Below are 25,869 nucleotides of genomic sequence, written 5' to 3' on the forward strand. Positions count from 1 at the left end.
GTCATCAGTCCCCTAGAACTTAGAACTACTTAAACTTAACTAACCTACGGACATCACACACATCCATGTCCGATGCAGGATTCGAACCTGCGACCGTAGCGATCGCGCTGTTCCAGACCGTAGGGCCTAGAACCGCTCGGCCACTTCGGCCGGCGAGTTGCGGAGAGTTGTCGATCCTACCAAGAATTTAAGGACGCATTCCTTAGCGCATACTGGTCCCAAGACGCACAGGAAAGAATAAAACAGGTGAGCGTGCTAAGAAAGGACTTAGAAGCGTCAGGATTCCGCAGTCCTGTCAAATTCTTCGAATCCCTGGTCAAACAGAACAGATTCTTGGATCAACCGTACAGTCCCAAACAAATTATCAGGCACTGCTACGTTCAATTACCATTACGTTGCCAGCAACTGCTCATCGGTAGATGTAGTGATTCAATCGAAGCTTCCAAGAGCGCGGTGTGCGAACTCGAGTACGTGAATTAAATTCACAACTCGCGGGAAAGAAGTAGAAATAATGACCGTAAATGGCCAGATTCGCCAGAGAGAAATGACGATGGACGAAATGGAGCAAAACATCGATAGAATTGAAACCAAAATTCAAACTTCAATCGGAATAACCAGCCATCATGGGAAAATGGAAGAAGACGAGGAAATTATAATCATAACAACAACAACATCTACCGAAGAAACGGAAACTGGAGAGACCAACAAAACTCGAACCAGGGCCAACAGGATTATCGGGACCAACAGCAAAGCAATAGCAGGACATACAACAGTCAAGGTCAATTGAATGACCAACGTGGTGAATATGAGGAACTTCCACCTAACCCATCGCAGGGGTCACGCAGAGAAAATTCAACCATGAACTGATACACAGCCGCTGCTGACTCAGCCGAAAACAATGCCGCAGAAACTATCGGAACGAGCGATATTAACCTGTTAGAGTACTAAGATACAAGAGAACTGTAACGGGAAGAGAACGTGCAGTATGTAAATAGCTTCCATTGATGAACTGTTTAACGAAATTTAATGTTGATATTGTGTTGCTTAGCGTAATTTTCCATTTGTTCTATTTCGGTGTTATTTTGTTTACTTGTCATTTCCATTAGGTTTCAGCAGGAGTCGTAGTTGAACGTGGTAAAATAAGTTGCGTATTTGTAATATCTTCGCGCCAACATTTACTGGCAGATGTCAAATTGAATTAAAATTCCGTTGAAAGTTATATGTCATCACGAGTTGACACTTTTTGTGGGATACCAAACCAGGCATGTTGCAATACTGAGTACTCCAAACAACTGAGTACTGCTATTATTTCTATTTCCGCAACTAAGTATCGTACTCTGTTATAGCATTCTCGTAGAAGAGCGTTCACAATTATCACCATGGTCGATGAAATTGTTTCTGTATACTTTACGTGGTTTCTTAGTTAGTCTCGATTTTCGGATGTGTTTCGTATGGTGTTAGCAATCCACGCTTTAGGAGCGTGTCGACGCGAAGACTCGGTGTGAAATGAGCAGTCACCTGTCGTGCGATGTAGTCTGCCTCGTGGTGGAGTTTTGCCAGTGTCATAAGATCGCCGTCAGCGAAATATTGTGTATGGGGAATTAGCACGTACAAGTGCCAGTCATGGTAGAGTGCCGAACCCCAGATCCGGATATAGCAAGCAGAAACGAAATGACGGACCATGGATGAGAGTTAAATTTAATATATATATATACACTCCTGGAAATGGAAAAAAGAACACATTGACACCGGTGTGTCAGACCCACCATACTTGCTCCGGACACTGCGAGAGGGCTGTACAAGCAATGATCACACGCACGGCACAGCGGACACACCAGGAACCGCGGTGTTGGCCGTCGAATGGCGCTAGCTGCGCAGCATTTGTGCACCGCCGCCGTCAGTGTCAGCCAGTTTGCCGTGGCATACGGAGCTCCATCGCAGTCTTTAACACTGGTAGCATGCCGCGACAGCGTGGACGTGAACCGTATGTGCAGTTGACGGACTTTGAGCGAGGGCGTATAGTGGGCATGCGGGAGGCCGGGTGGACGTACCGCCGAATTGCTCAACACGTGGGGCGTGAGGTCTCCACAGTACATCGATGTTGTCGCCAGTGGTCGGCGGAAGGTGCACGTGCCCGTCGACCTGGGACCGGACCGCAGCGACGCACGGATGCACGCCAAGACCGTAGGATCCTACGCAGTGCCGTAGGAGACAGCACCGCCACTTCCCAGCAAATTAGGGACACTGTTGCTCCTGGGGTATCGGCGAGGACCATTCGCAAACGTCTCCATGAAGCTGGGCTACGGTCCCGCACACCGTTAGGCCGTCTTCCGCTCACGCCCCAACATCGTGCAGCCCGCCTCCAGTGGTGTCGCGACAGGCGTGAATGGAGGGACGAATGGAGACGTGTCGTCTTCAGCGATGAGAGTCGCTTCTGCCTTGGTGCCAATGATGGTCGTATGCGTGTTTGGCGCCGTGCAGGTGAGCGCCACAATCAGGACTGCATACGACCGAGGCACACAGGGCCAACACCCGGCATCATGGTGTGGGGAGCGATCTCCTACACTGGCCGTACACAACTGGTGATCGTCGAGGGGACACTGAATAATGCACGGTACATCCAAACCGTCATCGAACCCATCGTTCTACCATTCCTAGACCGGCAAGGGAACTTGCTGTTCCAACGGACAATGCACGTCCGCATGTATCCCGTGCCACCCAACGTGCTCTAGAAGGTGTAAGTCAACTACCCTGGCCAGCAAGATCTCCGGATCTGTCCCCCATTGAGCATGTTTGGGACTGGATGAAGCGTCGTCTCACGCGGTCTGCACGTCCAGCACGAACGCTGGTCCAACTGAGGCACCAGGTGGAAATGGCATGGCAAGCCGTTCCACAGGACTACATCCAGCATCTCTACAATCGTCTCCATGGGAGAATAGCAGCCTGCATTGCTGCGAAAGGTGGATATACACTGTACTAGTGCCGACATTGTGCATGCTCTGTTGCCTGTGTCTATGTGCCTGTGGTTCTGTCAGTGTGATCATGTGATGTATCTGACCCCAGGAATGTGTCAATAAAGTTTCCCCTTCCTGGGACAATGAATTCACGGTGTTCTTATTTCAATTTCTAGGAGTGTATATATATATATATATATATATAGACAGGAAGCATCACTGTAATATGTACAATTACGAGTACACAACCATAAAATGCTGCTTCAAGGATTACCAGCACATGAGTGAGTAACGCAGTTCCTGGCGACTTCAGCGTCAGCAGACAACATCGAAGGACATCGAAAAATAAAAGAGGAGTATACAAGGAACAAAATGAACGAAAATTAGCTTCGGTAGTATTAGCAAAGGCATAGGGTAGACAATAAGTTAGTATTTAGTATTGGGAGTTTGGTGGAGGTACAGAGGTAGTGCCAGCGAAAAATTAGTGTGCATGACAGGAGTAGAACTAATCAAAAACTTACAAAATCACGTGCACACACACGAACAAAGACATCTCACACCACATGATTTACGTCCATATAATGTTAACAGGGCTCTGCAGTGATTAAATTTATTGTTGGATTTGCGCCCTTAGTAATAAAATAAATAAATAAATATATTAAGTGAAAACATTTTTTATGTTCTTCATTATTGTTTTCTGTAAATGATGATGATGATGTTTGGTTAATGGGGCGCTCAACTGCGCGGTTATCAGCACCCGTACAAATTCCCAACCTTTGCTCAGTCCAATCTCACCACTTTCGAGAATGATCATGAAATGATGAGGACAACACAAACACCCAGTCATCTCGAGGCAGGTGAAAATCCCTGACCCCGTTGAGAATCGAATCCAGGACCCCGTGCTCAGGAAGAGAGAACACGACTGCAAGACCACAAACTGTGAACTCTTTTCTGTAAATTTATTAATTTAATGTAATGACGTTTGTGAGAGAATATGGCACTTGACCACACTTGAGGACAGTGCAGACTCCTGAACCACAATACAGCAGACTGGACGTCTCGGCCCACTCCAGCCAGCGAGGGCGAAGAGGGAGTGGGCAGCTGTAATGACTCTCTGCTGTGGCAGCCCAGGTGTGGGGGACCCCCTGCTGTGACAGAACCCGGCCACAGCTAGCTGATGCGCCTACGTAACGAAGCCCAGTCGTCTACCAGTGTGAGCGGTACATCTCAAGCCAGCACTGACAGCAGGATGCCCCACGTGCCGATAGCAACCCCTAGTGGCCGGCAACCTACCAGGCCGCTAATGGCGGGCATGAGAGTCACGTGGCATCACTATCAACTGACTCACATGGATGCCGAGAGAGACGTGTCCCGTCGAGAAAAGGCGAGCTAATCTCATGTCCCAGGCTGACAGGCACGTTCCGAGGCAGAAGTGAACGGGAAGAGCAGGGCTGCCCCATGTCCCACTATTGCTGAATGGATTTCTATGCCAGAGGGCGGGTTGCACGTCAAATCCTACGCTGTCACGCCAGTCGCTGACGACTAACTGCTGCCTGACCAGGATGATGCCGAGGGTCCAGCTGCAGTTCGTAAGCTGCCCAAAGATGCTGGTTGCAGCCCAGTCGCCAAATGCTGCCCTGAGACAAGAGGGAACGCCAGAGACACATGCAGCCACTTCGGGCACGTCATGCGCTGGGTGACAGGCCATTCCACTCTGGCGCAAATTGCTGTTCTTCAGTACTACCAGTCACTCTTTGTGATAGTGCGTAAGTGACATGTATCAAATTCATGTGACATCTTCAATTGTAAATTTTGTCTCCACAGGGACCCTTGTTGAGGGAACGATAGGATACCTTTCTGTAATTTCATTATGTAATACCTTTTTGTATTTTTGTACGTATCAATTGAACTGTGTTGATTGTGACATACATGTTATTCTGCACATTTATTAACGCTCTGATTATGTGCAAGTATTTTTTTTCATATCATAGAAAATAATACACAAATTACACAACTTAGGTAATAAGACAAACAGATTACACATGTGATTTCCTTGTTCATTGAAAATTTGAGAATGTATGTGTTTGATGAATGTGACCAAATGAGTGATATAGCAGGGGTAAATCAATGAACAGAGAACAGTTCATATTCCAGAACACTGTAAATGATGGTCGTATGCGTGTTTGGCGCCGTGCAGGTGAGCGCCACAATCAGGACTGCATACGACCGAGGCACACAGGGCCAACACCCGGCATCATGGTGTGGGGAGCGATCTCCTACACTGGCCGTACACCACTGGTGATCGTCGAGGGGACACTGAATAGTGCACGGTACATCCAAACCGTCATCGAACCCATCGTTCTACCATTCCTAGACCGGCAAGGGAACTTGCTGTTCCAACAGGACAATGCACGTCCGCATGTATCCCGTGCCACCCAACGTGCTCTAGAAGGTGTAAGTCAACTACCCTGGCCAGCAAGATCTCCGGACCTGTCCCCCATTGAGCATGTTTGGGACTGGATGAAGCGTCGTCTCACGCGGTCTGCACGTCCAGCACGAACGCTGGTCCAACTGAGGCGCCAGGTGGAAATGGCATGGCAAGCCGTTCCACAGGACTACATCCAGCATCTCTACGATCGTCTCCATGGGAGAATAGCAGCCTGCATTGCTGCGAAAGGTGGATATACACTGTACTAGTGCCGACATTGTGCATGCTCTGTTGCCTGTGTCTATGTGCCCGTGGTTCTGTCAGTGTGATCATGTGATGTATCTGACCCCAGGAATGTGTCAATAAGGTTTCCCCTTCCTGGGACAATGAATTCACGGTGTTCTTATTTCAATTTCCAGGAGTGTATTATAGAGAGTAAGGATCATGAAAGAAATTCCTATACCTGGAAGAAACTTAAGAGACCCTAGATGACTACAGATTATACAGTGGTGAGACAGATACCGAAACCAGAACTCAAAACGCAAAAAATTTCCACGGAGAGATTACAGACTTTGGCTATAGTTAATCGAGTATGAACAGCAAACTAAACGCTAAGAAATTGCAGCAAGGTGGCAGGATACAGAGATGTAGGTCGATGCATTGGAAGATTCATATGCTTTGGTAGTTTTCTAAGGGCGCATTACGCAACGATTGACAAAAAGAGGGAAAGGAAAACAACAGAATACAAATGGGTAGCTTTGAGCGATGACGCAGTGACGGTAAGAAAATAAATAGTAAAAAAAAAGAAGAGTTACGCAAAGCCCAATTGGAATCCCTACGTAATACGAGAGATATGCAATTTAATTGTTTAACTGACGAATGGAGGAAATATGAAAATGGAGTTAATGAACTGGATAAAATGGAATACAGACAAGAGATTGTCAGATAATGCAAAATGGCTAAGCAGGAATGAAAAGATGACAAATGTAAGACTATAGAAGCACGTTTGAGTAGCGATGCGATATATGCGACCTATAGGAAAATAAAAAGACATTTGGAGCAAAGAAATACAGATGAATGAATATTAAGTGTTCTGAAAGCGAGTGCGCACTATAGCTGATCAAGATTTACGGTAACTCCTTGGGAAAACCGACACTATGTTATCAAAAGTATCAGGACACTTGTCTGAAAATGACTTACAAGTTCGTGGCGTCCTCCATCCGTAATTCTGGAATTCAGCATGGTGTTCGCCCACCCTTAGCCTTGATGATAGCTTCAACTCTTGCAGGCATATGTTCTGTCAAGTGCTGGAAGGTTTCTTGGGGGATGGCAGCCCATTGTTCACGGAGTGCTGCACTGAGGAGAGGTATCAATGTCGGTCGGCGAGGTCTGGCCCGAAATCGGCGTTCCAAAACAGACCAAACGTGTTCTATAGGATTAAGGTCAGTCCATTACAGGGACGTTATTGTCGTGTAACCACTTCGCCACAGGCCGTGCATTGTGAACAGGAGCTCGATCGTGCTGAAAGATGTAAATGCTATCCCCGAATTCCTCTTGAACAGTGGGAAGAAAGAAGGTGCTTAAAACGTCAATATAGGCCTGTTCTGTGATAGTGCTACGTAAAACAAAAAGGGGTACAAGCCCCCTCCATGGAAAACGCGACCATACTATAACACCACCGCCTCCGAATTTTAATGTTGGCACTACACACGCTGGCAGATAACGTTCACCGGACATTCGCCATACCCACACCCTGACATCGGATCGCCACATTGTGTACCGTGATTCGTCATTCCACACAACGTTCCACTGTTCAGTCGTCCAATGTTTAAGCTCCTTACACCAAGCGAGGCGTCGTTTGGCATTTACCGGCGTGATATGTAGCTTATGAGGAGCCGCTCGACCAGACCGAGTTTCCTTACCTCCTGCCTAACTTTCATGGTACTTGCAATTGATCCTGATGCAGTTAGGAATTTCTGTGTGATTGTCTGGATAGGTGACTGCCTATTACACATTACGACCATCTTCATCTCTCGGGGGTCTCTGTCAGTCAACAGACGAGGTCTGCCTGTACGCTTTTGTGCTGTTCGTGTCCCTTCACGTTTCCAGTTCACTATTATATCGGAAACAGAGGTCGTAGGGATGTTTAGGAGTGTGGAAATCTCGCGTACAGACGTATGAGACCCAATCACCTGACCACGTTCGAAGTCCGTGCGTTCCGCGGAGCGCCCTATTCTGCTCTCTCACGATGTCTAATGAATACTGATGTCACTGACAGTAGTCATTAGGTGGCAGCACAAAGCAAACAATTTGAGAAACGTATGTTTCTGACGGTGTCCGGGTACTTTTGATAACATAGTGTTTATTTGCGGCATCATTTTCTTTTCAGTAACGTGTAATATGATTGTTGTTGTTGTTGTGGTCTTCAGTCCTGAGACTGATTTGATGCAGCTCTCAATGCTACTCTATCCTGTGCAAGCTTCTTCATCTCCCAGTACCTACTGCAACCTACTTCCTTCTGAATCTGCTTAGTGTATTCATCTCTTGGTCTCCCTCTACGATTTTTACCCTCCACGCTGCCCTCCAATACTAAATTGGTGATCCCTTGATGCCTCATAACATGTCCTACCAACCGATACCTTCTTCTGGTCAAGTCGTGCCACAAACTTCTCTTCTCCCCAATCCTATTCAATACTTCCTCATTAGTTATGTGATCTACCCATCTAATCTTCAGCATTATTCTGTAGCATCACATTTCGAAAGCTTCTATTCTCTTCTTGTCCAAACTATGTATCGTCCATGTTTCACTTCCATACATGGCTACACTCCATACAAATACTTTCAGAAATGACTTCCTGACCCTTAAATCTATACTCGATGTTAATAAATTTCTCTTCTTCAGAAACGCTTTCCTTGCCATTGCCAGTCTACATTTTATATCCTCTCTACTTCGACCATCATCAGTTATTTTGCTCCCCAAATAGCAAAACTCCTTTACTACTTTAAGCGTCTCATTTCCTAATCTAATACCCGCAGCATCACCCGATATAATTGGACTGCATTCTATTATCCACGTTTTGTTTTTGTTGATGTTCATCTTATATCCTCCTTTCAAGACGCTATCCATTCCATTCAGCTGCTCTTCCAAGTCCTTTGCTGTCTCTGACAGAATTACAATGTTATCGGCGAACCTCAAAGTTTTTATTTCTTCTCCATGGATTTTAATACCTACTCCGAATTTTTCTTTTGTTTCCTTTACTGCTTGCTCAATATACAGATTGAATAACATCTCCCTTCCCAAGAACTGCTTCCCTTTCATGTCCCTCGACTCTTATAACTGCCATCTGGTTTCTGTACAAATTATAAATAGCCTTTCGCTCCCTGTATTTTACCCCTGCCACCTTTAGAATTTGAAAGAGAGTATTCCAGTCAACATTGTCAAAAGCTTTCTCTAAGTCTACAAATGCTAGAAATGTAGGTTTGCCTTTCCTTAATCTTTCTTCTAGGATAAGTCGTAAGGTCAGTATTGCCTCACTTGTTCCAGTATTTCTACGGAATCCAAACTGATCTTCCCCGAGGTCGGCTTCTACTAGTTTTTCCATTCGTCTGTATGGAATTCGTGTTAGTATTTTGCAGCTGTGGCTTATTAAACTGATAGTTCGGTAATTTTCACATCTGTCAACACCTGCTTTCTTTGGGATTGGAATTATTATATTCTTCTTGAAGTCTGAGGGTATTTTGCCTGTTTCATACATCTTGCTCACCAGATGGTAGAGTTTTGTCAAGACTGGCTCTCCCAAGGCCGTCAGTAGTTCCAATGGAATGTTGTCTACTCCGGGGGCCTTGTTTCGACACAGGTCTTTCAGTGCTCTGTCAAACTCTTCACGCAGTATCGTATCTCCCATTTCATCTTCATCTACATCCTCTTCCATTTCCATAATATTGTCCTCAAGCACATCGCCCTTGTATAGACCCTCTATATACTCCTTCCACCTTTCTGCTTTCCCTTCTTTGCTTAGAACTGGGTTTCCATCTGAGCTCTTGATGTTCATACAAGTGGTTCTCTTATCTCCAAAGGTCTCTTTAATTTCCCTGTAGGCAGTATCTATCTTACCCCTAGTGAGATAAGCCTCTACATCCTTACATCTGTCCTCTAGCCATCCCTGCTTAGCCATTTTGCACTTCCTGTCGATCTCATTTTTGAGATGCTTGTATTCCTTTTTGCCTGCTTCATTTACTGCATTTTTATATTTTCTCCTTTCATCAATTAAATTCAATATTTCTTCTGTTACCCAAGGATTTCTACTATTCCTCGTCTTTTTACCTACTTATCCTCTGCTGCCTTCACAACTTCATCCCTCAAAGCTACCCATTCTTCTTCTACTGTATTTCTTTCCCCCATTCCTGTCAATTGTTCCCTTATGCTCTCCCTGAAACTCTGTACAACCTCTGGTTCTTTCAGTTTATCCAGGTCCCATCGCCTTAAGTTCCCACCTTTTTGCAGTTTCTTCAGTTTTAATTTACAGGTCATATCCAATAGATTGTGGTCAGAGTCCACATCTGCCCCTGGAAATGTCTTACAATTTAAAACCTGGTTCCTAAATCTCTGTCTTACCATTATATAATCTATCTGACACCTCTTAGTATCTCCAGGGTTCTTCCATGTATATAACCTTCTTTCATGATTCTTAAACCAAGTGTTAGCTATGATTAAGTTGTGCTCTGTGCAAAATTCTACCAGGCGGCTTCCTCTTTCATTTCTTAGCCCCCATCCATATTCACCTACTACGTTTCCTTCTCTCCCTTTTCCTACTACCGTATTCCAGTCACTCATGACTATTAAATTTTCGTCACCCTTCACTATCTGAATAATTTCTTTTATTTCATCATACATTTGTTCAATTTCTTCATCATCTGCAGAGCTAGTTGTCATATAAACTTGTACTACTGTAGTAGGTGTGGGCTTCGTATCTATTTTGGCCACAATAATGCGTTCACTATGCTGTTTGTAGTAGCTTACCCGCATTCCTATTTTCCTATTCATTATTAAACCTACTCCTGCATTACCCCTATTTGATTTTGTGTTTATAACCCTGTAGGCACCCGACCAGAAGTCTAGTTCCTCCTGCCACCGAACTTCACTAACTCCCACTATATCTAACTTTCACCTATCCATTTCCCTTTTCAAATTTTCTAACCTACCTACCCGATTAAGTGATCTGACATTCCACGCTCCGATCCGTAGAACGCCAGTTTTCTTTCTCCTGATAACGACATCCTCTTGAGTAGACTCCTCCCGGAGATCCGAATGGGGGACTATTTTACCTCCGGAATATTTTACCCAAGAGGACGCCATCATCATTTAATCATACAGTAAAGCTGCATGCCCTCGGGAAAAATTACGGCCGTAGTTTCCCCTTGCTTTCAGCTGTTCGCAGTACCACAACAGCAAGGCCGTTTTGGTTAGTGTTACAAGGCCAGATCAGTCAGTCATCCAGGCTGTTGCCCTTGCAACTACTGAAAAGGCTGCTGCCCCTCTTCAGGAACCACACGTTTGTCTGGCCTCTCAACAGATACCCCTCCGTTGTGGTTGCACCTACGGTACAGCTATCTGTATCGCTGAGGCACACAAGCCTCCCCACCAATGGCAAGGTCCATGGTTCATGGGGGGAGGGTAATATGATTATTAGCTACAAATTATGCGATTATGTTTCCCAAATCATTACACTTTACATTGGTGTACTTTCCCACTTGGTACACAACATGCTTTGTTTCAGTAAGTTGGCAACATGTATGTGAGAATATCGCGTCTTATTTATATGTGGGTGCTAAGAGAATGGTGTTCATCCTGAAAAAGCAGTACTTACACAATGAACTAGCGTTGTGCTTTATATTAGTGCTCTGTGAATTGTGATTATCACGGAAAATCTCAAGTTTGCAAATAATTTTCGTTGTGTAGTGTTGGTGTTGTACCGGTAAACACAAATGTGAAATAAACCATCGTACACTGTGATTACTGTGATGAGAAAAGTTTTCTTTACCACGACATAGAAAACTCAGGAGCTCTATTACGTCCCTGATCAACGAAGAAGAAGTGACTCGAATTTGGAACTACTATACAGATGAGTACTCATCATATTCAGCTAAAGGTTTTCTTATGTAATTTATTTAATATCGACATTTCTGATAATGTTAGACATTGACTGTAGCAGCAGTGTCCATTGTTACAAGACTACATATTCTAGTTTCATATCTGAAAATCTGTTATCTCCTAAATAAAGAAGAAAAGATCGATATTTAGCGCTAACGCTGAAAAGGCTGAAAATAGTATGGCAAGTATAGAAAGTCTAAACAAGGGAAACGAAAACTATGGTAAAAATGGAAGATAAATCAGATGAAAACGAGATAGGAGATATGCTCCAGTTAAAAGAATTTGATAAGTTGAAACAAAGCCCCAAGAATATACACAATTCCTTTAGCATTATTGATATCCTTGGGAGAGGCAGCCGTGAGAAAACTACTTCGACTGGTGTGGACGGTATGTGAAACTCGTAAAATACCATCACATTCCAAAATGTGTGAAATAATTCTAGTATCAAACAAAGCAGGTGCTGACAAGTGTGAATAATACCAAACCACTACTGATGACTGTTGTATGTTGTCTCAAATTATTCACAGAGAAATGGAAAAGAAGCTGGTGTGGCGGAAGACCAGTTTAGGATGCGGAAAATGCACGAATACGCGAGGCAATACTGGTCCTACGACTCATCTTGAAAGGTAAACCTACGTTTATAACACTTGTAGATTTAGCGAAACTTCATGAGCATGACATCTTGAATACTCTCGTTGCGAGCCTGCCATTAATCACGTATCTTCACGCGGTCATCATCTCAATTACTGGATTTGACAATGTTAGTGGTAGAGGTTGGCCAGACGCCCTTCCTGTCACCATCTCTATTCATCCGGGGATGAAGATGCCTGCGTCTACTGTTATCTCCCGTGAAAGTGTGGGAACGTTTTCTAAATATTTGTTAAGCGCATAAGTGCGGTGAAATGTGGGTAACATCCCGGATTTCACGTAGTCGGATGTAGGAAACAGCCCAAAAACTACATCAAGTTTGGCTGGCACACTCATCACTAATACTCCGGGCAGGTTTGATCCGGGGCGAGCGTGGCGTCCAGACCGATTTGTTGTCAACTGGATTACGTTTTTTGAAATTCTGAAGTGAGCAGAGGTATAATACAGGCCGCGATATGTTATCTAAAACTGGTGCAGAAACCAGGCAGCGGTTATAAGGGTTGAAGGACTTGAAAGGAAGGCAGCAGCCGCGGAGGGAGTGACAAAGGGTTGTAGCTTGTATTCAGTGTTATTCAAAACACACTCAGCAGGCAATATGGTAAGTTCAGCTAGAAAGAAAATGCCCTGAGATTTGCCAAAAGCTCTGTAATACTGTAGTAGTGTCACAGATGGCAAAGGACTTGGAAGAGTAGTGAGACGGAAAAAAATATATATACGGTGGTCCACTGATCGTAACCGGGCCAAATATCTCAAGAAATAAGCGTCAAACGAAAAAACTGGAAAGAACGAAACTTGTCTAGCTTGAAGAGGGAAACCAGAGGGCGCTATGGTTGACCCGCTAGATGGCGCTGCCATAGGTCAAAAGGATATCAACTGCGTTTTTTTTTTTAATTTGAACCCCCATTTTTTGTTACATATTCGTGTAGTACGTAAAGAAATATGAATGTTTTAGTTGGGCCACATTTTTCTCTTTGTGATAGATGGCGCTGTAATAGTCACAAACATACGGCTCACAATTTTAAACGAACAGTTGGTAACAGGTAGGTTTTTTAAATTAAAATACAGAACGTAGGTATGTTTGAACATTTTATTACGGTTGTTCAAATGTGATACATGTACCTTTGTGAACTTACCATTCCTGAGAACGCATGCTGTTACAGCGTGATTACCTGTAAATACCACATTAATGCAATAAATGCTCAAAATGATGACTGTCAACCTCAATACACTTGGCAATACGTGTAACGACATTCCTCTCAACAGCGAGTAGTTGGCCTTCCGTAATGTTCTCACATGCATTGACAATGCGCTGACGCATGTTGTCAGGCGTTATCGGTGGATCACGATAGCTAATATCCTTCAACTTTCCCCACAGAAAGAAATCCGGGGACGGCAGATTCGGTGAACGTGCGGGCCATGGTATGGTGCTTCGACGACCAGTCCACCTGTCATGAAATGTGCTATTCAGTACCGCTTCAACCGCACGCGAGCTATGTGCCGGACATCCATCATGTTGAAAGTACATCGCCATTCTGTCATGCAGTGAAACATCTTGTAGTAACATCGGTAGAACATTACGTAGGAAATCAGCATACACTGCACCATTTAGATTGCCATCGATTAAATGCGGGCTAATTATCCTTCCTCCCATAATGCCGCACCATACATTGACCCGCCAAGGTCGCTGATGTTCCACTTGTCGCAGCCATCGTGGCTTTTCCTTTTCCCAATAGTGCATATTAGGCCGGTTTATGTTACCACTGTTGGTGAATGACGCTTCGTCGCTAAATAGAATGCATGCAAAAAATCTGTCATCGTCCAGTAATTTCTCTTGTGCCCAGTGGTAGAACTGTACACGACGTTCAAAGTCGTCGCCATGCAATTCCTGGTGCATAGAAATATGGTACGGTTGCAATCGATGGTGATGTAGCATTCTCAACACCGACGATTTTGAGATTCCCTATTCTCGCCCAATTTGTCTGCTACTGATGTGCGGATTAGCCGCGACAGCAGCTAAAACACCTACATGGGCATCATCATTTGTTGCAGGTCGCGGTTGACGTTTCACATGTGGCTGAACACTTCCTGTTTCCTTAAATAACGTAACTATCCGGCGAACGATCCGGACATTTGGATGATGTCGTCCAGGATACCGAGCAGCATACATAGCACACGCCCGCTGGGCATTTTGATCACAATAGCCATGCATCGACACGATATCGGCCTTTCCCGCAGTTGGTAAACGGTCCATTTTAACGTGGGTAATGTATCACGTAGCAAATACCGTCCGCACTGGCGGAATGTTACGTGATACCACGTAGTTATACGTTTGTGACTATTACAACGCCATCTATGACAAAGCGAAAGAAGTCGTTCAACTAAAATATTCATATTTCTTTACATACTACACGAATATGTAATACAAAATTGGGGTTCCTTTTTTAAAAAAACGCAGTTGATATCCGTTTGACCTATGGCAGCGCCATCTAGGGGGCCAACCATACCGCCATCTGGTTTCCCCCTTCAAGCTAGATGAGTTTCGTTCTTTGTAGTTTTATCGTTTGATGCATATTTCTTGAGATGTTTGGCCCGGTCACTAATCAATGGACCACCCTGTATAGCTGAAGTAGAGAGGATATAAAATGCAGCCTGCAACTGCAAAAAAGAGAATGTCTGAAAAAGTAAAATTTACTAACACTGAATATAAACTGAAGTGTTACAAGATATTTTTGGAGGTGTTTGTCTGGAGTGTAGCCTTGTACAGAATTGAAAGCTGGACGGTGACCAGATGAGAGAAAAAGAATAAAGGCTTATAGGTGTGGTGTTCCAAAAAATGCTAATTATTATATGGGTACATCGCATAGGGAGAAAGATAATTACATTTCCACTTTATTGAAAGAAGTGGTCGGCTGATTGGATACATCCTTAGGCATCATGGGCTCGTCAGTTTTGAGGCTGAAGTATGTGGGGTTAACAGGGTTGTGTTCATTTGGGGGAGGGGACCAAACAGCGAGGACATTGGCCCCATCCGATTACGGAAGGATGGGGAAGGAAATCAGCCGTTTCCTTTCAAAGGAACGATCATGGCATTTGCCTGAAGTGATTTAGGGAAATCGTGGAAAACCTGAATCAGTATGATGGGACGCGGGTTTGAACCGTCGTCCCCCCGAATTTGAGCCCAGTGAGTTAGCCACCGCGCCACCTAGCTCCGTGGTGGAGAGAGATGTCAAGGCATGAGTAGAGTAAGCTGGTTCAAATGGATGTAGGATGCAGTTTTTATGCAGATGTAAAGTGCTTGTACAGGCCTGACTGGCGAGGAGAATTACATCAAACCAGACAACAACAACAATAATAAAACATTCGAACATTAATTTGATGACATCAGTAACTGAAGTTACAAGTTTGGTGTGGACTGGAAGGCAAAAGTAATTAGCTTTCAGTTTGGCTGCTGTAATAACTCAGATTGTTGACACATGCGGCCACCAGTGGGATTGTAAGTGTTGAATTTAGGACTGTTAATTTATTTAAAAGTTCAAATACCCTAAACAGTCCATCATAACTATGACTTCGTTATCATTTCATTTTGTAGAAATTGTTACCTCTATCCCATCATTTTCATATGTATTGACATGATTCACTACAGACTGCTTGTAAGTTTGCGCCAACTGTAAGTGTCTACAAAGCGACATTCCAATCTCTAGTGGTCGGCTACGTATACACTTCACCTGCTGCAGTTAACATGCTGCAGCGTCAAGCTGTTACTTGATAACTGGTTACAACTGTATTATTGAGTGAAGCACTTAACTGTCTGCTTTTTACCCTACAACAAGGACTATATGTTTGGGATCTGAGGAGGCTTTCGCTTAAGCAGTTCTGAGAAAAAGAAAATTAAGCAAATCTGGCAGTGTGAATCCCCGAAGCTATGTCCAAAGTCAGAGAGATGTAGCTGCAAAACGTCTAAAATTAATTTGTGACTGAATACACAAACATGAAAACTATGTGCTTACGGTTTGAAGTGGACGAAACGGAGTAATTTTTGAAGACTGATAAAGAAAACTAAAGACTTTTATGTAAACATGAAATGTAGGGAGGAAACGGAAAAAGGAAGTGAAAGGATGGGTGGATAATCTTGACGGCTAGCCGCACAAGACGTGGTGGCAGTGCCATGGTGAAAGTTATAAACTTGTGCCGGACCGCGACTCGAATCTGAATTTACGGCTTCTCGTGAGTGGTTACCTTAACCGCTTCCACCACTCGGACTCGGTCCATAATTGACTCAAATTTCTAACTTATAGCACGTAACAGTGCAGCGTTTTTGTACATTAAACTCTATTCTAGTAAATTCAGATTCCAGTAGGAGTTTGGACGTCATTTTTGCACTGGCCTGAAACAAACGTCGAGAAACCGTTACCCACTTTTTCAAAAACGTTTATAGCTGAGTGATGGCTGTTCTGTCGCCAGTATGACTATACTGAGAAATAAATATGTAGAAATGAGAAACAAAGATGTAAAATAACGTCTGTTCTACTTAAAAAGCTTTAGGAGTTTTCACATAAAAAATCCGGAACCATTACTTTTCAGAACGCTCCCGTACATCCCATGTTTCAGCTCTTTCTCTTATGCAGATCCGATGATGGCATCTAGCAGCAACATGTTATCAAATTAGAAACAATATAGTGCGGCCAAGACTAAAAAACTTTGTGTGCTTGTCAGTTAGCTTCGATTGTGACACCTATGCAGCCGATAATTCGCTCTGAGTGTCAGCGTTTTTCGATCAACCACTATTTCCTGCTTTGAGATAGTAGTTGCACAGGAACGTATGTTAAGTTCTGCTCGTATAATTTCATATAAATCGAGTGAAGTTACTCATTACAAATGGAACTCGAGTCAGTTGCAGTTTTATTCGTGACGGTACAGTATTTTCTGCCAACGGCTTTGCCGTTGCGGTGACATCGGTTCCCGTCAGATTACCGAGGTTAAGAGCTGTCGGTCTTGGCTAGCACTTCGATGTGGCAACGTCCGTTTCTGCCGAGCGCTGTTGGTAATCGGGATGCACTCACTTTTATGAGGCCAATTGAGGAACTACTCGATTGGGAAGTACCGGCTCTGGTCACGTAAGCTAACAACGGTCGGGTGTGCGGTTGTGCTGACCGCATGCCACTTCATATCCGCCTATCGCCTGAGAATGAAACGACGATCGGTCGCTGCCGTTGGCCCTTCCGAGACCTGTTCGGAGTTACTACAGTATTTTCTGTGCACCACCAACAGCTACACTGAGAAAATGGCGGTCCGGAAAGTAAGGAAGGTCCAGCGGTGGCACAATATCAGATGCTGTGCCCTGTCCGGTGGCTTTGGTTCAGGTGTAGCCATGCCGGTCCATTCTCAGGTACGTGGCATGACTCATGTGAATAAGGCAGTCTCGATGTAAATGCATGTACTGTTACGGCTATTGTAACACCAGCAGTATGAAACTCTTACAAATAATGTAACGAAAATATATGGTTTAAAAATGTCTATTCCAACGTATTAAATAAAGACGGAAGACATAAAAAAGAAACCACGCGCAACCACAGGCGAACTCTAGCAATATCAGAAAATGGACAGCCTACGCATGTCCGACTTAGAGGAAAGTGTCATGGAAAACACAATCTTCTGATATAGGTTGTGCATTATAAACTATGTGCTGAAGTGAGTTCGACAAACACCGAAAGGAGGTATCGGATAGGTGAAGAGAGGAGGTTTTCACGCGAAAGGAAGGATCAGTATATAGAGACATTACAGTAAGATAGCCTCAAAGTGAACAATCAAAGATTCTAAACAATGATAGTTAAAAGTTCGCCACACAAAATGTACAAGCTAATGGAGAGAGAATAATAAAAACTCATCTGGCAAGAAAGCAGTTACATGTATGCCAGAAAAAAGTAACTAAAACAAGAATCTATCTATATCCGAATCCCGCTCCAGCTACTGCCGGGTCTGCGTGCTGACGAGTCCTGTCCATTTGGCTCGGTCCTCCCACCATTTTTCTTCCTCCACTTGCTGCCAGGTCACACCTCTCCTTTCAACAGATATTCTCACTCCCATTTTCCACCGTGTTCTTGGGCGCCCTCTAGGTCTTTTCCCATCCATCTTTAGTTCTTCCATAATTTTGGGGAGTCTCTGCCCATGCATCCTCTTAACATGCCCATACCATCTTAATCTCTTTCTTTCAATTTCTTCTCTCATACATTTTTGTTTGAGGTCCTTTCTAATCTCTTCTTTCCTTACTCTGTCCATTCTTGTTTTTCCCTTAACTGCTCTGAGAAATTTCATTTCCCTTGCTTGCAGTCTGCTCCAGTCCCTTTCTGTCATTGTCCATGTTTCTCCACCATAGGTGACAATAGGGATGTAATAATTCTTATACATAAGGAGTTTTGCTCTTTCTGAAAGTTCATTTTTCCAAATCAGATGTTTTATTGTTTGATAGAAATTGCCTCCCTTCTGTAACCTATTAATTTCGTTAGTTATTCTTCCATCCCTAGATATTTCACTCCCTAAATAATTGAAACTTTCTACCACTTTGAGGGGTTCTCCATTCAAGGTAATATTTCCGTTGATTCCTTTCTCCCTTCCAAATACCATTACTTCACACTTATCTTTATTTATTTTTAATCCATACCTTTTCATTATTTCCTTCCACTCATCAAGCTGTAACTGTACATCTACCTCTTTATCACCCCATATTACCATATCATCTGCAAAAATCATCTTTTTGTCTTTTTCTTTTACTATATCTTTAACTGCCCTATTCATTCCCTCCATCACAACATTAAAAAGCGCAGGAGATAGAATACTTCCTTGCTTAAGTTCTTGTCTTATTTCGAAGTATTCATAGTTCCCCAATGGTGTTCTAATTCTACAATTGTGGCCTCTGTACATTGTCTTTATAACATTAATGTATCCATCTTCTATATCTATCTTCTTCAGTTCGTCCCAGAGTCTTTCCCTGTTAACTGGGTCATATGCCTTTTCTATGTCTATAAAAACCATTATCACCCTCTTGTTACACTCCCAACTTTTTTCCGTCAGTTGACGGATAGAAAATATCAGGTCTATCGTGCTCCTTCCTTTCCTAAACCCATGCTGTTCTTCACTCAGCTCCTTTTCTATCTTTTCACTTATTCGATTTAGCAAAATTCTTTCAAAAATCTTGGCTGTATGGATCATGAGGGTTATTAGGTGACTCTAAAACAAGAATAATGCTAGCAAAACCGTTAACTGAGAGTGCCTTGCTTCATTTAGTTGCTAAATTTGCGTGGCATATCCTTAACACTCTGAAAAACTGTATAAGTATTAATTAATTATTCATGCACCTTCTATGTTTTTCATTCGTATGTTGAGTTAACAAAAGTACTTATGATGTCTTATATGCTAATATAATCTTTGTAATTGTTTCTTCTTTTGCACCGCAATTTTCTGTTATTTTGTAACTGTAGCACATTGATCATCACTTTTTTTCTTGATAACGTCACTCACTGAACTACTTGATTGTCGCTGTTTTAATTTCCATTAGTAAATATTGCAACCAGTTTCACCTTAGTTAATATTATAGTAGCTCTACTGCCACTTTAATGTCGACATTACTAAATTAATTTTCATTTACGTGTAACATGGTTCTACTAATTATCGTTCCTTTACTTTTCGTTCCCAACGGTGCTGATCACTATTTATGGCATTTGAACCTTTCCATTTCCTTAATATCACTGAAGACTGAGGAGATATACTTTAGACTCTTAAGTATTTCGGTCCTATCAGCTGAACCCCAATATCTCTACTTTATTACCACTTTTTTGTAACATTTGTTGGTAAACTATAAATCTTTGATGCTCTATGTTTCATAGACCCTACATAAAGGTCTCCTTCAGCATGCGGAATGAAATATATGGTCTGTGACACCTTTCAGGAATGTGGTTCAGTGACTGGTATGGGCATAGACATCAAGCAGACTGCAGCAAGTCGTTGGCTGGTTGGTTGATTTGGAGGAGGGGACCAAACGGTGATGTCATTGGTGTCATCGGATTAGGGAAGGATGCTAAATGAAATCGGCCGTGCTCTTTTCAAAGGAATCTTCCCGGCATTTGCCTGAAGCTATTTAGGGAAACCATGGAAAACCTAAGCCAGAATGGCCGGACGCGAGTTTTAGCCGTCGTCCTCTCGAATGCTAGTCGACTGTGATAACTACTGCGTCACCTCGCTCGGTGCAGCAAGTCGACAGGCTATAGACAACGGAGCTGTTACTCGTACAATGAAATATGTAATCATAGTTCACAAAAAAAAAAACAAGCACCGTCCAAACAGGCCTTGAAGACCCAGCTGTACCGACCAGCCACCGAGTCATCCTCAGCCCTTAGGCGTCATCGGATGCAGATACGGAGTGGAATGTGGTCAGCACACTACTCTCCTGGCCGGTGTCAGTTTTCGTGAACGGTGCCGCAACTTCACAGTCAAGGAGCGCCTCAATCAGTTCCACTAGGGCTGAGTGTACCCTGTTTGCCAACAGCATTCGACAGACCAGTTTGGGACCCACCCAACCGCTAGCCAAGCCCGACAGTTTTTAACTTCGATAATATGACGGGAACAGGTATTACCACTGTCTTAGTTCACACATTAAGGAGAAATCATATTTTAACCTTTCACGTAATACTCGACCTGCCAAGATTGGCGATGGTGTCAGCGCTTATTCCGATCAGATCGCAAGCCTAATGTCTTAAGCAGGTTGAATCCTAATGACGAAAGACAGGTGATAGAGGTGCGTTTGTGATGTAATCTATGAAACGCCAAGTGACAACACATTTAAATCCTATGAGTCGGCACTGTGGTTCTTATACTTTAGCCACAATACGGTGACTTACTTGTAATAGGGGAAATCAACATTCCCTCCAAAACAAACCAGAGATAATTTTGTTGCAACAACAAGTATTTTGAGTCACCAGAACGCAAGTAACAATCAGCAAATTGATAAACTCACACGGGAGCGTGGTGAAAACTCATGCTCCAAATTTTTTATGTGAAAACTATAGAAGACTTTTAAGTAAAACAAACTTTATTAACATTATGCATCTTGATCTTTCATGTCTCCATATATGCTACATCTGTTGCTACAGTTCTCAGAATAGTAGTGTGCAACACGGCGGTGTGTGACATTAGTACATCAGTGAGTGAGAAATAGTGTATTGCATTCGAGTTCAGAATTCTAAGAGTACGTCTGCACGTGCACCACCGTCTCATTCAACATTGCATTGCCAGACTACACACGAGTGTTGCGACATTGGCAACAAGCCTATGCCTTGGGTTCACTGCCATCGATCATCCTCCATACATTTCTGACTTGGCCCATCCGATTTTCATCAGTTTCTATGACTTAAAAAGCACCTTCGACGACTTCACTTTGATAGTGATGAAGCGGTGCAGGCACAGTTGAGGCTGTGACTCCGTCAACAAAGTCAGACATTCGACAGTGACGACATGAACAAAGTGGTCTCTCGTTGGAAGAAATGTGTTCTTCGCTAGGGTGTCTATCCTGAGAAATAAATATGCTGACATGTAGAATAATAATGTAGAATGTTAATAACGTTTGTTTTATTTAAATATCTTTAGAGATATCAGTTACAGAATTCAGAGCCTTTTCTTTTATGCATCCCCTCGTAGATTTAATCGCTACGAGAGATATCTACGAAGCAGGTGACATTATCGACACTTCCTTCAGTTCGGGAGAACGGAAACCGCTGATATAAATACAGTGTGCAAAATTCTGTGTGAGCTTCACTTCTGTACATACTTCCGGTATGTGTAGGGAATGTTCCTCAGATGCTGGCTTCTCAGCACATGTCTTAATATTTGTGCTCTTTCCTCACAGCTCAGGGACGCTAAACTTCCCCATGTAACTAGCAGGAGAGCTAAACATCAAACGCTCTAAAACAGACTTCTTAGAAACCCAGTCATAATAAATAATCAAATACCCCACAAAGAGGGTGAGATTCATGAACTTAACGACAAGCTCACAGCTCTCTAAGACAAAAATTTCTCTGTGCGTTGAGTCTTAGAGACGAAAAGTTCAGCTTCGTGCCTGGCAACTGGATTACATCAAAAAGCGAACTGGAATGCTTTCACAGATATTTTATATCATATGCGCCGCCTGAAAGCTAGGAAGAATACAGAAGGCTGCGAGACGGGGTGAAGCAATAAGTTCGGAATGCCATATTCAGACACGGTCGTTCTGTTGTGTGCAGGGATATGAGTCCCACGATTTCGTGGAAGGAGCCCGTTTGTATGGGTGCCGAATAGACCAAATCAGAAGTTTTTCCACGTCACAAAAAGAGAACAATAAATGCTTTGTATCTAGTAAGCCGTAATGCTGCCATAAACTAACGCCAGCCAAAGTTTACAGATTGCACATCTGACACAGATCACGAAAAATACTTCAAAATGATCGTAAAATTTAGAGCAAAACTGCTGCTAATTTACTACATACTAATAAATATTGTTATCATACATTAAATGCATTCGTAATTGCGAATATGGTCAGCCGTAGAATGGAATGACAATAGTGAAAATTTGTGCCAGATCAAGACCAGAACTCGGATTTACTGCTTATCACTGGCGGTCTTCCCATTTTTTTGTTTTTTTTTCAGCAAACAAATTAATTTAATTCTTGTTAAAATTTTATGCTTTTAATTTCAACTCTCATTATTTATTGATTATATACACACATAAAAAAATATAGCTAGTGACAGATCTTAATATAACAATGAGAACAATTCATTTGCAAAATAAGTTTTTGACGCAATGATTATTTGTACATTAATGATGGAAGCTTTCTAACATTGCAATTCTATCGTTTTATACCCTCAACATTAGATTCATTATTATTTTCATTAACATCACTCTGTCCTTCAACAAATGTCATGATGATATCACTTTTGTCACTACACACTTAATGTTCAGACTGTGACACTACACTGCTGATACTGTCTGTGTCATCCAACACTATTTCCTGCGATGAATGATCATCATCTTGCTTGATACTAATACTGAACATGACAGATTCAGTCTCAACAGAGTTTCCTCCTTAATTACACAGACTTGTCTCTGATGTACGGAAGTCAAATTGTTTCACGTCGCAACTGTCGGCTGAGGCACTATAATCAGCATATTCCTGTTTACTGGGAATAACGGCTTGTCCTGATGCAGCTGTCTCAAGTTGTACATTGTCAGATACAAACACAGTACTTAGATGTTCCTATGCACTTGTTTCAGTCTGATGAGTGCTGCCTACAATCGCTGCTTCCGCACTATGTGTAATCACTTAGTCATCAACAATTTGCATAGGGGATTGATCTTTAACAATATTTGGCACAGCTGGACCTGAATGTAAACTTGCTACATTCTCCTTAAAGTCTTCCTGATCAGCCTTGACAAATTGCTTGTTACAGAGAGAATTCTCTGCCCTTTTTCCCTTTTCTACTTCAATGAGAGACTCATTAGAGTTGGTAACTTCACTTTCAGGTACAGTAGTTTTGCTGGTAATACCTTCTCCGTTGTTGTTGCTGGCAGGACTATCACTGTTCATATTGCCACCTACATCATGGCCTTTCCTGAAACCATTGTGTGTGTTACCATTCTGTCCTTGGTCCCAAACATGTGTGGCTCTAATAGTGTCAACACCTATTTCAGTTTCCTTCACTTTGGTACAAACTGCTTCAGAAAACTGATTTTCTGGAAGCAGCCAATTTCTTTCTGTCTCTGTCACTGTATGTGTTTCTGGTGGATCAGAGTGACTCGCAGTATTTCTTCACACTGTCATTTCACTAATACCATTGGTGGTAGTGCATGTATTGTCTGCTTGATGGGGCGAATGGTGGTTCTCATTTACAAGTGTGACATTTGATTTCAACCACTTACGATGGCTATTCGGAAAGTAAGGAACGATAGGTCGCGAAATGGAAACCACAGTGAAAATCAAAACTGTTTTATTTGCAACGGTTAGCTATATCTTCCAGCTACTTCTCTACACAGTCTCGGCTCAGACTTACACATCTGTCGTAGAGCTGTACCAACTTTTCAATTCCGTCATTATGGAAGACAGCCGCCAATGCTTTTCGACAATTTTCTACTCTGGACTGCAGCTCGTTGTCTGTGTCAAAATATTGTCCTCATAGCCAGCGGTTCATTTGAGCAGAGACGAACCTTAGGGGTAGCCAATTAGGGGTTGTATTGTGGGTGATCAAACACTTCCCATCGAAAACTCTGCAGGAGAATCTTCATTGCCCCTGCAGAGTGCGGCCGAGAATTGTCATGTAAAACGAAGCAAATGACAGTTATGTTATGTGTATTGCATAGGTTCAAGCGAAAACTTTCGCCAGGCCCTCATACTTGGAGGGAGACGCTAATCTCTAGCCATCTTTACATTCTCACTGTGAGCTCAGAGCTGAAAATAGCGACGTGATTTGATCAACGGGTTTACTAGACACAGTGCCCAATGCATCTGCGCAAAGCTTCATCAGATTTTCACTGTATTTTACATTTCGTGCCCGATCGTTCCTTACTTACGAATAACCCCCATATTTTCATTTTCAGTTGTTTGAAGAGGCCGCAGTTGTGCATCACTTCCCATTAGCATGGTAACGTTTGCTATAGTGGTTGAAGTTATTTCTACAGGATTAAGAGGTTCTGGCAGCCACTCAGTCTGCTCCTTCAAGACTTGTAATTCACATTCCTGAGTGTTTTGATCCTCATGTTCATGACTTGGCTCTGCAGTGCTTTCTGTGTTACACAGGTCACCGCAGTGTCTATCTCTACTATCCTCTACCGTATCGTCACTTCCTTTCACAACGGTTTCAGCACTCTGCTTGCGTGCAGATGGCCAAATCCTCTTGGGGAACGTCATCAAACACATTTCATCCAGTAAAGCTAACTGTTTTTGATATTTTTCTTCTGTGTCTTCATTACAGGAACTAGTCTCAGGCTCAACATCCATCTCCTCTGCACATATTTCGGAATCTGGATTCTCTGTAGTCAATTCCTTTAGACCTGCTTCGTTCTGTTCTTGTTTATGACTTTCATTGTTACTACCAACCATTACTGAACTATTTTCCAGCAATGGAACATCAGCTAATGTTTTCGCAAAAGCTGTATTCAAACTTCCTACATTCTTTTCCTCAGGCATATCAGTTTTGTCTTCTAAATCCGTTGGCTTGTCGTTAAATTTTCCAACTATAGTTCCCAGTTGTGTCTTCTACATCCATCGGCTTGTCGTTAAATTTTCCAAAGATAGCTCTCTGCAGCCTTGCCACTGCATCAGTACTGAAATTATTTTCTATTGAGACATCATTATGAAGTGATATAATTTGTCTTCTTTCATTTGGGAAAGTCAGAAGGATATTAAGTGTCCCTTGCTCAACGCTAGTCCCACTCTGCTGTTCATAAATAACACTTGTGTCTTTAGTTTCATTTACGGTACTAGCCACAACAGTTTCTTTATTATGTACACTCTCCATCTATATTTTTGAAGAGGATTTAAATTTTTCTGGGGTTATTGGTTTCACTGTGGTAACAATGCCTGTGGTTGTAATTCTTCAATCAATGTTTCCACATAATCCTTCACTTCTTTTGCAAATTGAACTTTAGGTGCTTCAGTATGTGGAATGATC

This window comes from Schistocerca piceifrons, chromosome X (genome assembly GCF_021461385.2).
Source record: "Schistocerca piceifrons isolate TAMUIC-IGC-003096 chromosome X, iqSchPice1.1, whole genome shotgun sequence".
NCBI classification, from domain to species: Eukaryota; Metazoa; Arthropoda; class Insecta; order Orthoptera; family Acrididae; genus Schistocerca; species Schistocerca piceifrons.